Here is a 10,607-nt window from a genome sequence, read left to right as displayed (position 1 = left end):
AATTGTTAATTTAATTTTAATATTTTCGTTGTAAAAGAGTTCTAAATTTATCTTTGAATATTCTTTAAGAGAATAAAACATCAATTAATCACGTAAAAAAAACTTTTACTAAAACAACAAAATTAAAAAAAAAAAAAAAGAACAACCTAGTGGCTCAAATACAACTAAAGTCTCAACAAGTAGTCATATATGTTTATGCTAGAAAAAACATTATCCACTAACACACCAATTCTGGCAAACATTTTTTTGGTGAGGAAATAACATTTTGAAGAATTCATGAATCTCGTTTAACATACAAAACCTTAATGTAGCGCTCGGGAAATTGAAGAAGAAGAGAAAAAAAAAAAGGGGGGGCCACGTCAGCAGCCATGTCAGCAAACCCAGTCAGCAGTCCCGGCCAACCGGGACCTGCCATATGGCAAGACCACGTCGATCCGGGACGGGCCACGTTGGCGATCCGCGTGCGCGCGATCGGACGGTCCAGATCAATCGCGCGCACGGACGGTCCAGATTTAATCAAAAACGGACGGCCCAGATTAAATCAAAATAGACGGCTAAGATCAAAAGGCAAAAGGGTATAAATAGAACCCCCACACCAGACCACAAAACCCTAGCCGCCTGCCCTCGCCGAAGAAGACGAACCAGAGCCGGCCGCCGCCACCCGCCGCCGCACCGGGGAGATTTCCGACCGCCGATCGAGGTAAATTTCATACCCCCGACTCGTTTTTCCAAGCTGATTTCTCCAGTGGCCAAATCGGAGCCAAAATCTCGGCCAAACGACCGAAAGCCAGCGGCGCTGCCGCGTCCCTCCTCGGTTTTTGCCTCCGATAAGGCCCTTCCCAGCCTCCGTTTAGTGCAATTTTTATATCACCGTGATCACCATTCTTTTCTCTACAGGTTGATCGGAGCCGAATCACCAAAACACGAACTTCACCAGAGAGCCGCCGCATCCGAGAGCACCGCCCCCGGTAAGCCTCAGTTTTCCGTAAATTTTCGGGCCCCCGAGGGCCGTAGGGTTGTTTTATCGCAGGATCCAATGCGAGTGTGGCCGAATTCGGTCGGAAACGGCCGAAAACGGCCAACCCGAGGCGAACCGCCGCCGCAAGCGGCGGCGCCGTCGCCGGAGCACGGCAGAGCCGCCGTGCCAGAGTTGCGATATTGGCTGAAAGGGGCCCTGGGCCTAATTTGGGATTTTTTGGAACACGTGCAGGTACCAGTAGTGCGTTTCAGTTCCCTAGGAAAAATTTAGGGAAAATTAGGGACAGCCTGCAAGCGCACTGTGAAGCCGTGTCCGGACCCCGAAACGAGTAAGGACCCCTCACCCTATTTCCTATCATGGTTTTAAAGTTCAATAAATGATAAAACGGTATTTCATGAATCAACGAATGTATGAAATTGCTTAAGGTCGCTAATGGAGCTCGAGTCTAGTGTGTTTATCGGTTAACTGTTATTTGGCCTGTTTTACAGTTTTAAATGCAGCATGAGGTTTGATATTTTCATTTTATAGTTCCGTGTGCATATTTTACTATTTTACTGATTATGGATTGAATGATTGGGATATTGATACTGTATGTTGTCTGTTTGGCATAAATTATCGTCTTGCTTGTTTGTATGTGCATTGATAATGCTGACTGAGGGAAAAAGAGAATGAAAGATTATGTAAATGGGTAATTGTATAATGTGGTCAGCCTGACTAGATATCTTGGGAGATGGTGGACGGACCGGGTCCGTAGGGAACCCTACCGGGATTGTGGTCTCCCATACCGGACGGGGTATGGAGATCTTATGTGTTTTGGCGCCCATACCGGACGGGGTATGGGGACGGCCCTGGAATATGATTTCAAGTGTTAAGGGTTAACGGGTAGCCTGACCCCTATGGATCCCCATGGATACTAGTGGGCTGGTAAATGAGGAAAATATATTGTGTAACGATTGTATTACGAAAGGCTTGATAAGTATTACGTTATACAGTTTATATATGATTTCATGATGATGATGATGATGATGATATTGTTTTCGTATATTGACTTATGAATTTCACCGAGGTAAGTGAATAGTAAAGGTTTTATTATTGATAAAAGGTTTTGTTGTAAATTATGCTCCATTGGTCTTTTTGTGTTTTCTACCCACCTTTACCTCCGTGACGGTGAGATATCGTGATGTCTTTACTGGGCTAGTGTAGCTCATTCCTTATTTAATCATTTCAGATCAGGAAGACCTTGTTCCCGAGCCAGTTCCGCAGGAGGACGACGAAGGGGACGCCTAAAGACTCCATAGCCATATTTGTAGCTTTTACTTTCAAGTTTCTCCTTTAGGTAGTTTGATCTTTTATATTGTGAGCACGTTTTTTGGTTTTAGTGTAAGGGATGTTAATCGAATTTTTGACTTCGCTTCCGCATTTGATATTTTTAATATACATTCCATTCTAAATTTCCGGGGCTGTTACACTTAATGCCCATGCTTATGGCGCACTCCAAATCATGCAACAATGCTAATATTTCTACCACTTCCACTTATTGTAAATTAAGTATAGGTCTAATGCCGGAGAAAAGTATATGTATACTCATTTTGGGGAAAATGAGTGAAACTTTGGGTTTTGAGGGGTATTTTTTTAAAAAAATCAGAAACCGAAGGTCAAAACGTAATTTAGAAAAGTTACGCCATGTCAGCTGTCTGGTTAGCAGCCCCGACCAACCAGGACGTGCCAGGTGGCAGAGACGCTGACGCGGGAGGCCATGCGGGGGGAGCCACGTGGGTGATCTATGTGCGTGGATCGAACGACTGAGATTCGTTCCCGTGCGCACGGATGGCCCGGATTGAAAACGCGCAAGGACAGCCCAGATTGCATCGCGCAAGGACGACCCAGATTGAATTGCGCACGAACGGCTCAGATTGAATCATGATGAATGGTCCAGATTCACTACCTATTTAATCGTGATCGAATGGTCCAGATTAAAAGTGATGGATGACCCAGATCAAAAGCAGATGGGTATAAATAACCCCATCCACACCCAAACCCAAACCCTAGCTGCCAGAGCCCCTCGCCGGAGAAGACAGCCCAGCCGCTGGGGAGCCGACTGCCGTTACCCGCCGCCGCACCTGAGCAATTTCCGACCAGCAAACGAGATAAAAATTTTCCCTCTTACATGAAATTCAATTTTAAACCCACTCATGGCCAAATCGGAGTGAAAGAACCGGCCAATTGACTGGAAAACGCTACCAAAGCTCGGCAACGTCGCCGCGGGGTGTTTCAAAAAATGTCTCCGATGAGGCCCTTCCCGATTACCATTCGATGTGATTTTTCCACCGTTGTGATCACCGTTTCCTTCTCTACAGGTTGACCGGAGCAAAACACACAATTGCAACGTAAGCCGAGGGGAGCCGCCGCATCAGAGAGCCCCACCGCCGGTGAGTTTTGGTTTTCTATATTTTTTCCGTCCACCGAGGGCCCTAAGTGTATTTTCTCGAAGGAACCGGTGCAAGTTTGACTAAATTCGGTCAAAAACAGCCAACCTGAGGCGGATCGCTGCCGTGAGCGGTGGTGCCGCCGTGCTGGATTTTTGAAATTGGTCGAGTAGGCCCTGGGACTGATTTTTGGGTTTATTTAGAACACTTATAGATACCGTAAGCGCGTTTAAGTTCCTGAAAGAAAATTCAAGGAACCCAGGGACCACCCGTAAGCGCAGTAACCATCTAATTTTCGGCGTCAAATCAAGTAAGAACCTCTCACCCTATTTCCTATCGTGGAAATAAAGTTCAAATAAATAATAATATGATCCTTTGTACAAATTAAATGGATGGGCTTGATTAATTACGGATTGCTAATGGAGCCCAAATCGGACATTATTTTCTGTCGATTACTGTTGATTTATTGTACAGTCTAAAAGTATGATGATATCTGGTTTATATATTGTATGGTTTAAATGCGTGTATTACTGTCTTACTTAACTACTGTTTGATTTTGGGAATCTAAGATATGATTGCATTGTTGGATGCATGTTACTTGTTTATGTATTTATGTTTGATTTGGTGACGGAGACTAAGGACAAACAGCAATGGGATGTGATCTGATAAATAGATAAGATGACAGCCTCACTAGATATCTTGGAAGATGGTGGACGGACCGGGTTCATAGGGAACCCTACCGTGAACGTTGTCTCATACCGGACGAGGTATGAAGACTCGGTTATTTGGCACTCATACCGGACAAGGTATGAGGACGGCCCGCTTCACTCTCATACGAGACGGAGTATTGAGGTTTAATATCTTGGCGCTCATACCGAACAGAATATGGGGACATCACTAGAATTAAGATTGTTAAGGAAAATGGTTCACGTGTAGCGGGGACACCCCTATGGATCCCCATGAATACTAGTAGGCTGGTGAAACGAGAAACGATGATGATTACTTATTGTTAATGAATACGAATTTATGATATGTTCTTTGTTACTGATTATGCATGAAATTGTGATCTGTATGATATTATTGCTTCTATAATTTGTTTCCATAAATTCTCCAATGGTAAGAAAAAGGGTAAATGGTTTTATTTTAAATAAATGTATTGGTTGTTTTGATTTTCTACCAACTTTTGCTTTTGTGACGGTGATATAGTGTTATGTCCTTACTGGGCTACTGTAGCTCATTCCTTATTTAACCATTTCAGATCAGGAGGACCTGGTTCCCGAGCCCGATCCACAAAAAAACTGCGAGTAGATGCTAGATGCTTTATAGTTTCTTTTATTTTTCTCATTTATCGTATTTTTTTCAGAAAATTTATTCTGTGATGTTTGTTTAGTACTTATAAATTATTGCGTAAGGGATGTTAACCTTAACCTTTATTTTGCTTTCATACTCAAATTATTATATGCATTTCCTTTTAAATTTTTCGAGGCCGTTACAGTTGGTATCAGAGTCGCGTTCCTCGGACCCTTCCTTATACAAAACCCTTAGGAAACACCGAAAATAATAAATTATCACTCCACCATTCTTTGTGGAACATGATGTATGGAGACACGAGGTGATGAGGCCTCTTATTGAATAGGGCAGCCCAAGACAGGTTGCTTCGAGAGGATGTTAATTGGCTCTTCGAGATTTTAAGGAGACTTATATTTACTTAGTGAGCCAGGGAAGTAAGGAGGGAACTATCTGACCCTCCACCTCTTCAACATTATGAGCCATCCCTACAACGAGAGGATCTAATACTACCTCGATGCAACCCTGCACCTTCGATGTATCATCTGACATCTCACAATGTGACTCGGACCCCCACAGTACCATTCGGCACCACCACAGTATGGTCTAGTACCCCAACTGCATCACCCAGTACCACCGCATTATAATCTGGTGCCTCTTCCATGTCATCCATTACCACCACAAGGCCATCCAGTCCACCCCTAGCACAATCCAGCCTTTCTTCCACAAGACACGATTTCACCATGATGGGCCTGATAGAGGTTGAAATGGGGGGACCCTAGTGTATTTTCAAGGATAAACTGGTTAGCGACGTATCGTGCCACCGTAGATTATTTCCGCAGGAAAATTGTACTTAAGCCTCTTAACGAATAGTCATTTACAAGCCAATAAAAGTTTTGAATATTGTCCCCTCATTGTGATTTCCTTACTACATAACCTTTTTTTCTCGATTGTTTTCTCTAACTAGGCAAACCGAATAACGAAATTCATATCCAAGAGACCCCAATAGTCTGAGACCTCCCGAATGTGTTTTGGATGAATTTTTCAGACTACAAGTGGACAAGGAGGTTGAGTTCCCTATAGACCTTCAATCTGACACACAACCTATCTCAATTTTTCCTTACTGAAGGAGTCATGTAGAAATGGAGAAGTTGAGGAAGGTCAAGAAGTGGCAGGGCAATTGGTCCATCCGACATCGTGCCTCTTCTTGGAGTATTGTAGTCATATTTGTAAGAAAGAGATGTGGGACTCTAAGGTTATGTATCGACTACAGAGGTTTAAAACAGGGTCAGGATCAAGAACAAGTACCCCATCCCCAATATCGATGACCCTTTTGATCAGTCATAGGGTGCATAGGTCTTCTCCAAAATAGACTTGCGTTTAGGTTACCATCAAGTGAAAATCATGACAGAAGACATTCCCAAAATAGTCTTTCGAATAAGGTACGGACACTATGAGTTTCTGGTTATGCCATTTGGGCTAACCAACGCCCCAGTCATCTTCATAGATCTGATGAACATGGTCTTCAGACAATTCTTAGATCAATTTGTTATCGTGTTCATCGATGACATCCTAGTTTATTCAAAAAGCAAAGGGGAACATGCTCATCATCTAGCACAGGTTTTGCAGGTTCTTAGAAGAAAGAAACTATATGCAAAGTTGATTAAGTGTGGATTTTGGGTTGAGCAGACCACTTTCTTGGGACATATCATATCAAAGGATGGAGTATCAATGAATCCTGAAAAAGTTGAAGCGATGCTCGGCTGGGAGAAATTGACATCAGTTAAAGAAATTCGTAACTTTCTTGGAATGATGGGCCATTACCGCAGGTTTATTGAAGGATTTTCTAGTTTAGCTGCTCCCTTAACCCGACTCACAAAGAAGAATGCCAAGTTTGAGTGGAATAAGGAATGTGAAAGAAGTTTTTCAGAACTAAAGAAGTGGCTGACAGCTGCACTTGTGCTAGCCTTACCGAGTGGATCGGGGGGATATACAGTTTACGGTGATGTCTCCTATCTAGACCTGGGTTGTGTTCTAATGCAGCATGAGAAGGTCATAGCCTATGGGTCCAGACAATTAAAGAATCATGAGAAAAATTATCTCATTCAAACTTAGAACTTACCGCAATCATACACGTCTTGAAGACTTGGCACCATTATTTATATGGAGAGACCTTTCAGATCTATACTGATCACAAGAGTTTGAAACACATATTCACTCAAAATGATCTCAAAATGCATTAGCGAATGTGGATAGAACTTCTTAAGGACTATGATTGTGACATCTTGTACCATTCGAGTAAGGGCAACGTGGTAGGCAATGCACTCAGCAGAAAAAGTGCAGGTATATTAGCCAATTTGATGGTTTTAGAATATATGCAGATAGGGGCCGCACAACAGGTATGACTTTAGGACCTGAAGAGAGTCACATGTTTGGGTCACCTGACTGTTCAGTCTGAGTTAATCCAAAGAACAAAGAAAGCTCAGTCCGCTGATTCCACCCTAATAACCCTTAAGAATGATGCAAAACAGAGAGTTAACTCAGAATTCAGAGTTTCTGTCAATGAGTTGCTCAGACTCCAGGACATGGTGTGTGTTTCAGGTGACAGTGAGTTGAAAAATGACATCATGACAGAGGCCCATAACTCCAAGTTTACCGTACATCCTAGAAGCACTAAAATGTATTAAAGTATGCGACCTCGATTTTGGTGGAACGGGATGAAAAGAGACATAACTAACTTTGTGTCTAAATGCTTGGTATGTCAGCAGGTCAAGGCAGAGCATCAGCGCCTAGGCGGGTTACTTCAGCTATTACCGATCCCATAGTGGAAGTGGGAACATATCACTATGGACTTCGTGACAAGATTACCTAAGGCACGCTCAGGACATGATGCCATTTGGGTAATTGTTAACCGGCTTACCAAGTCTTCCCACTTCTTGGCCATCAGGTTGACCGATCAATTGGACAAATTAGTAAGAATGTATATTCGAAAAATAGTCAGATTGCATGGAGTCCCAGTGACAGTGGTGTCCGACAAGGACCTTAGGTTCACTTCTTGATTTTGGAGTAGCTTTCAGCAAGCCATGGGAACGAAGCTGTCCCTCAGTACTGCCTTCCACCCTCAGACTGATGGGCAGTCAGAAAGGACAATCCGTACACTTGAGGACATGCTTCGAGCTTGTGTCCTTGACTCCGGGGGGCCATTAGGATGACCATCTACCCCTGATAAAGTTCACATACAACAACAGCTACCAAGCGAGTATTGACATGGTTCCGTATGAGGCGTTATATGGGCGCCCATATAGATCGCCGATTTGTTGAGAAGAAGTGGGCGATAGAAAACTGTTCGGCCCAGAGCTGGTAAAGGAGACTACATCCAAAATAGTTAAGATCAAGAAGAACATTCAGACGGCTCAGAGCAGGCAGAAGAGTTATGCGGACACCCGGAGGAGAGAATTCGAATTTAAGGAAGACGACTGGATGTTTCTTAAGGTCACTCATTTCAAGAGAATCAGTAGGTTCGGCAAGAGGGGAAAACTGAACCCCCGATTTATTGGACAATTTGAAGTCTTAGACAAGATTGGTACCGCCGCCTATAAACTAGTACTGCCTCCAGAACTTTCTAAGGTCTACAATGTGTTTCATGTGTCTATGCTATGCAAGTACAATCCGGACCCCTCTCATGTCTTGGCCCACGAACCTCTTCCACTCTAGGAGGATTTATCTCATGAGGAAGTACCAGTCGGCATTGCGAATCGAAAGAGCAGATTACTCTGCAACCGGAAGATATTCTTTATGAATGTCATATGGCATAACCACACACCAAGGGAGGCCACATGGGAGCGAGAATCAGATTTTAAAGCCCAGTACCCCCAGCTGTTCGATCAAGAGTAAGAGACAAATTTGATGGACCAAATTTCTTTTAAGGGATGAGAGTTGTAACACCCAACATTTTATTTATTTTTATTTTTATTTTTTTATATAAATATAATTATTATTTAATTGAATTTAATTTATTTTAATTTGATTTAATGAAAATAATAATAATAATAATAATAATAATAATAAGGGTAAAAAAAAATTAAGGATTTAATTAAAAATAATTTTGGGGAAAATGGGTGAAAATTTGTGTTCTATAAGTATTTTTGAAAGACAAATCAGAAACCGATGGTCAAAATATAATTTAAAAAAGTTATACCACGTCAGCTGCCCGGTCAGCAGTCTCGACCAACCAGGATGCGTCAGGTGGCAGATGCACTGACGCGGGAGGCCACACGGGGGAGACACATAGACGATGCACATGCGTGCGATCGAACGACTGAGATCCGTTCCCGCGCGCATGGACAGTCCAGATTGAATCACGATGAACTGTCCAGATTCAATTCCTATTTAATCGTGATCGGACGGTCCAGATTAAAAGCAATGGACGGCCCAGATCAAAAGCAGATGGGTATAAATAACCTCATCCACACCCAAACTCTAACCCTAGTCGCGAGAGCCTCTCACCGGAGAAGACAGCCCAGCCGCCGAGGAGCCGACCACCGCCACCCGCCGCCACACCGGAGCAATTTTCGACCACCAAATAAGGTAAAATTTCCCCTCTTACACGAAATTCAATTTTAAACCCACCCCACGGCCAAATCGTAGTAAAAGAATCGGTCAATTGGCCGAAAAACGCTGCCGAAGCTCGGAGGCGTCGCGGGGTGTTTCGAAAAATGCCTCCGATGAGGCCCTCCCTGATTCTCGTTCAATGTGATTTTTCCATTATTGTGGCCATCGTTTCTTTCTCTACAGGTTAACTGGAGCAAAACACCCAACCGCAACATGAGTCAGGGGAGCCGTCGCACCAGAGAGCCCCACCGCTAGTGAGTTTTGGTTTTCTACATTTTTTCGGCTCACCGAGGGCTCTAAGTGTGTTTTCTCGCAGGAACCGGTGCAAGTTTTGCTTAATTCGGCCGAAAACAACCAACCTGAGGCGGATCGCCGCCGCGGACGGCGGCGCCATCGCTGGAGCACGGCGTAGCCGCCTTGTCGGATTTCTGAAATTTGCCGAGTAGGCCCTGGGACTAATTTTTGGGTTTATTTGGGACGCTTGTAGGTACCGTAAGCGCGTTTCAGTTCCCAAAGAAAAATTCAAGGAACCCAAGGACCGTCTGTTGGCACAGTAGTCATCTAGTTTTTAGCGTCGAATCATGTAAGGACCCCTCACCCTATTTCCTATCATGGAATTAAAGTTCAAATAAATAATAATATGATCCTTTGTACAAATTAAATGGATGTATTTGATTAATTACAGATTATTAATGGAGTCCAAATCGGACATTTTTTTCTGTCGATTACTGTTGATTTATTGTACAGTCTAAAAGCATGATGATATCTGGTTTATATATTGTATAATTTAAATACATGTATTACTGTCTTACTTAACTACTATTTGATTTTGGGAATCTAAGATATGATTGCATTGTTGGATGCATGTTACTTGTTTACGTATTTATGTTTGATTTGGTGACGGAGACTAAGGACAAACAGGAATTGGGATGTGATATGATAAATGGATAAGATGACAGCCTCACTAGATATCCTGAGAGTGGTGGATGGACCGGATTCATAGGGAACCCTACCGTGAACGTTGTCTCATCCCGGACGGGGTATGGAGACTTGGTCATTTGACGCTCATACCGGACGGGGTATGAGGACGACCTACTTCACCCTCATACGAAACGGGGTATTGAGTTTTAATGTCTTGGCGCTCATACCGGACAGGGTATGGGGACGGCATTAAAATTAAGATTGTTAAGGAAAATGGTTCAGGTATAGTGGGGACACCCCTATGGATCCCCATGAATACTAGTAAGCTGGTGAAACGAGAAACGTTGATGATTAGTTATTGTTAATGCATACGAATTTACGAT

Source organism: Carica papaya, chromosome 8 (assembly GCF_054855325.1).
Source record: "Carica papaya isolate Zhongbai chromosome 8, ASM5485532v1, whole genome shotgun sequence".
NCBI classification, from domain to species: Eukaryota; Viridiplantae; Streptophyta; class Magnoliopsida; order Brassicales; family Caricaceae; genus Carica; species Carica papaya.
The sequence above is the reverse complement of the archived record's forward strand: the minus strand, read 5'-3'. Positions refer to the sequence as shown.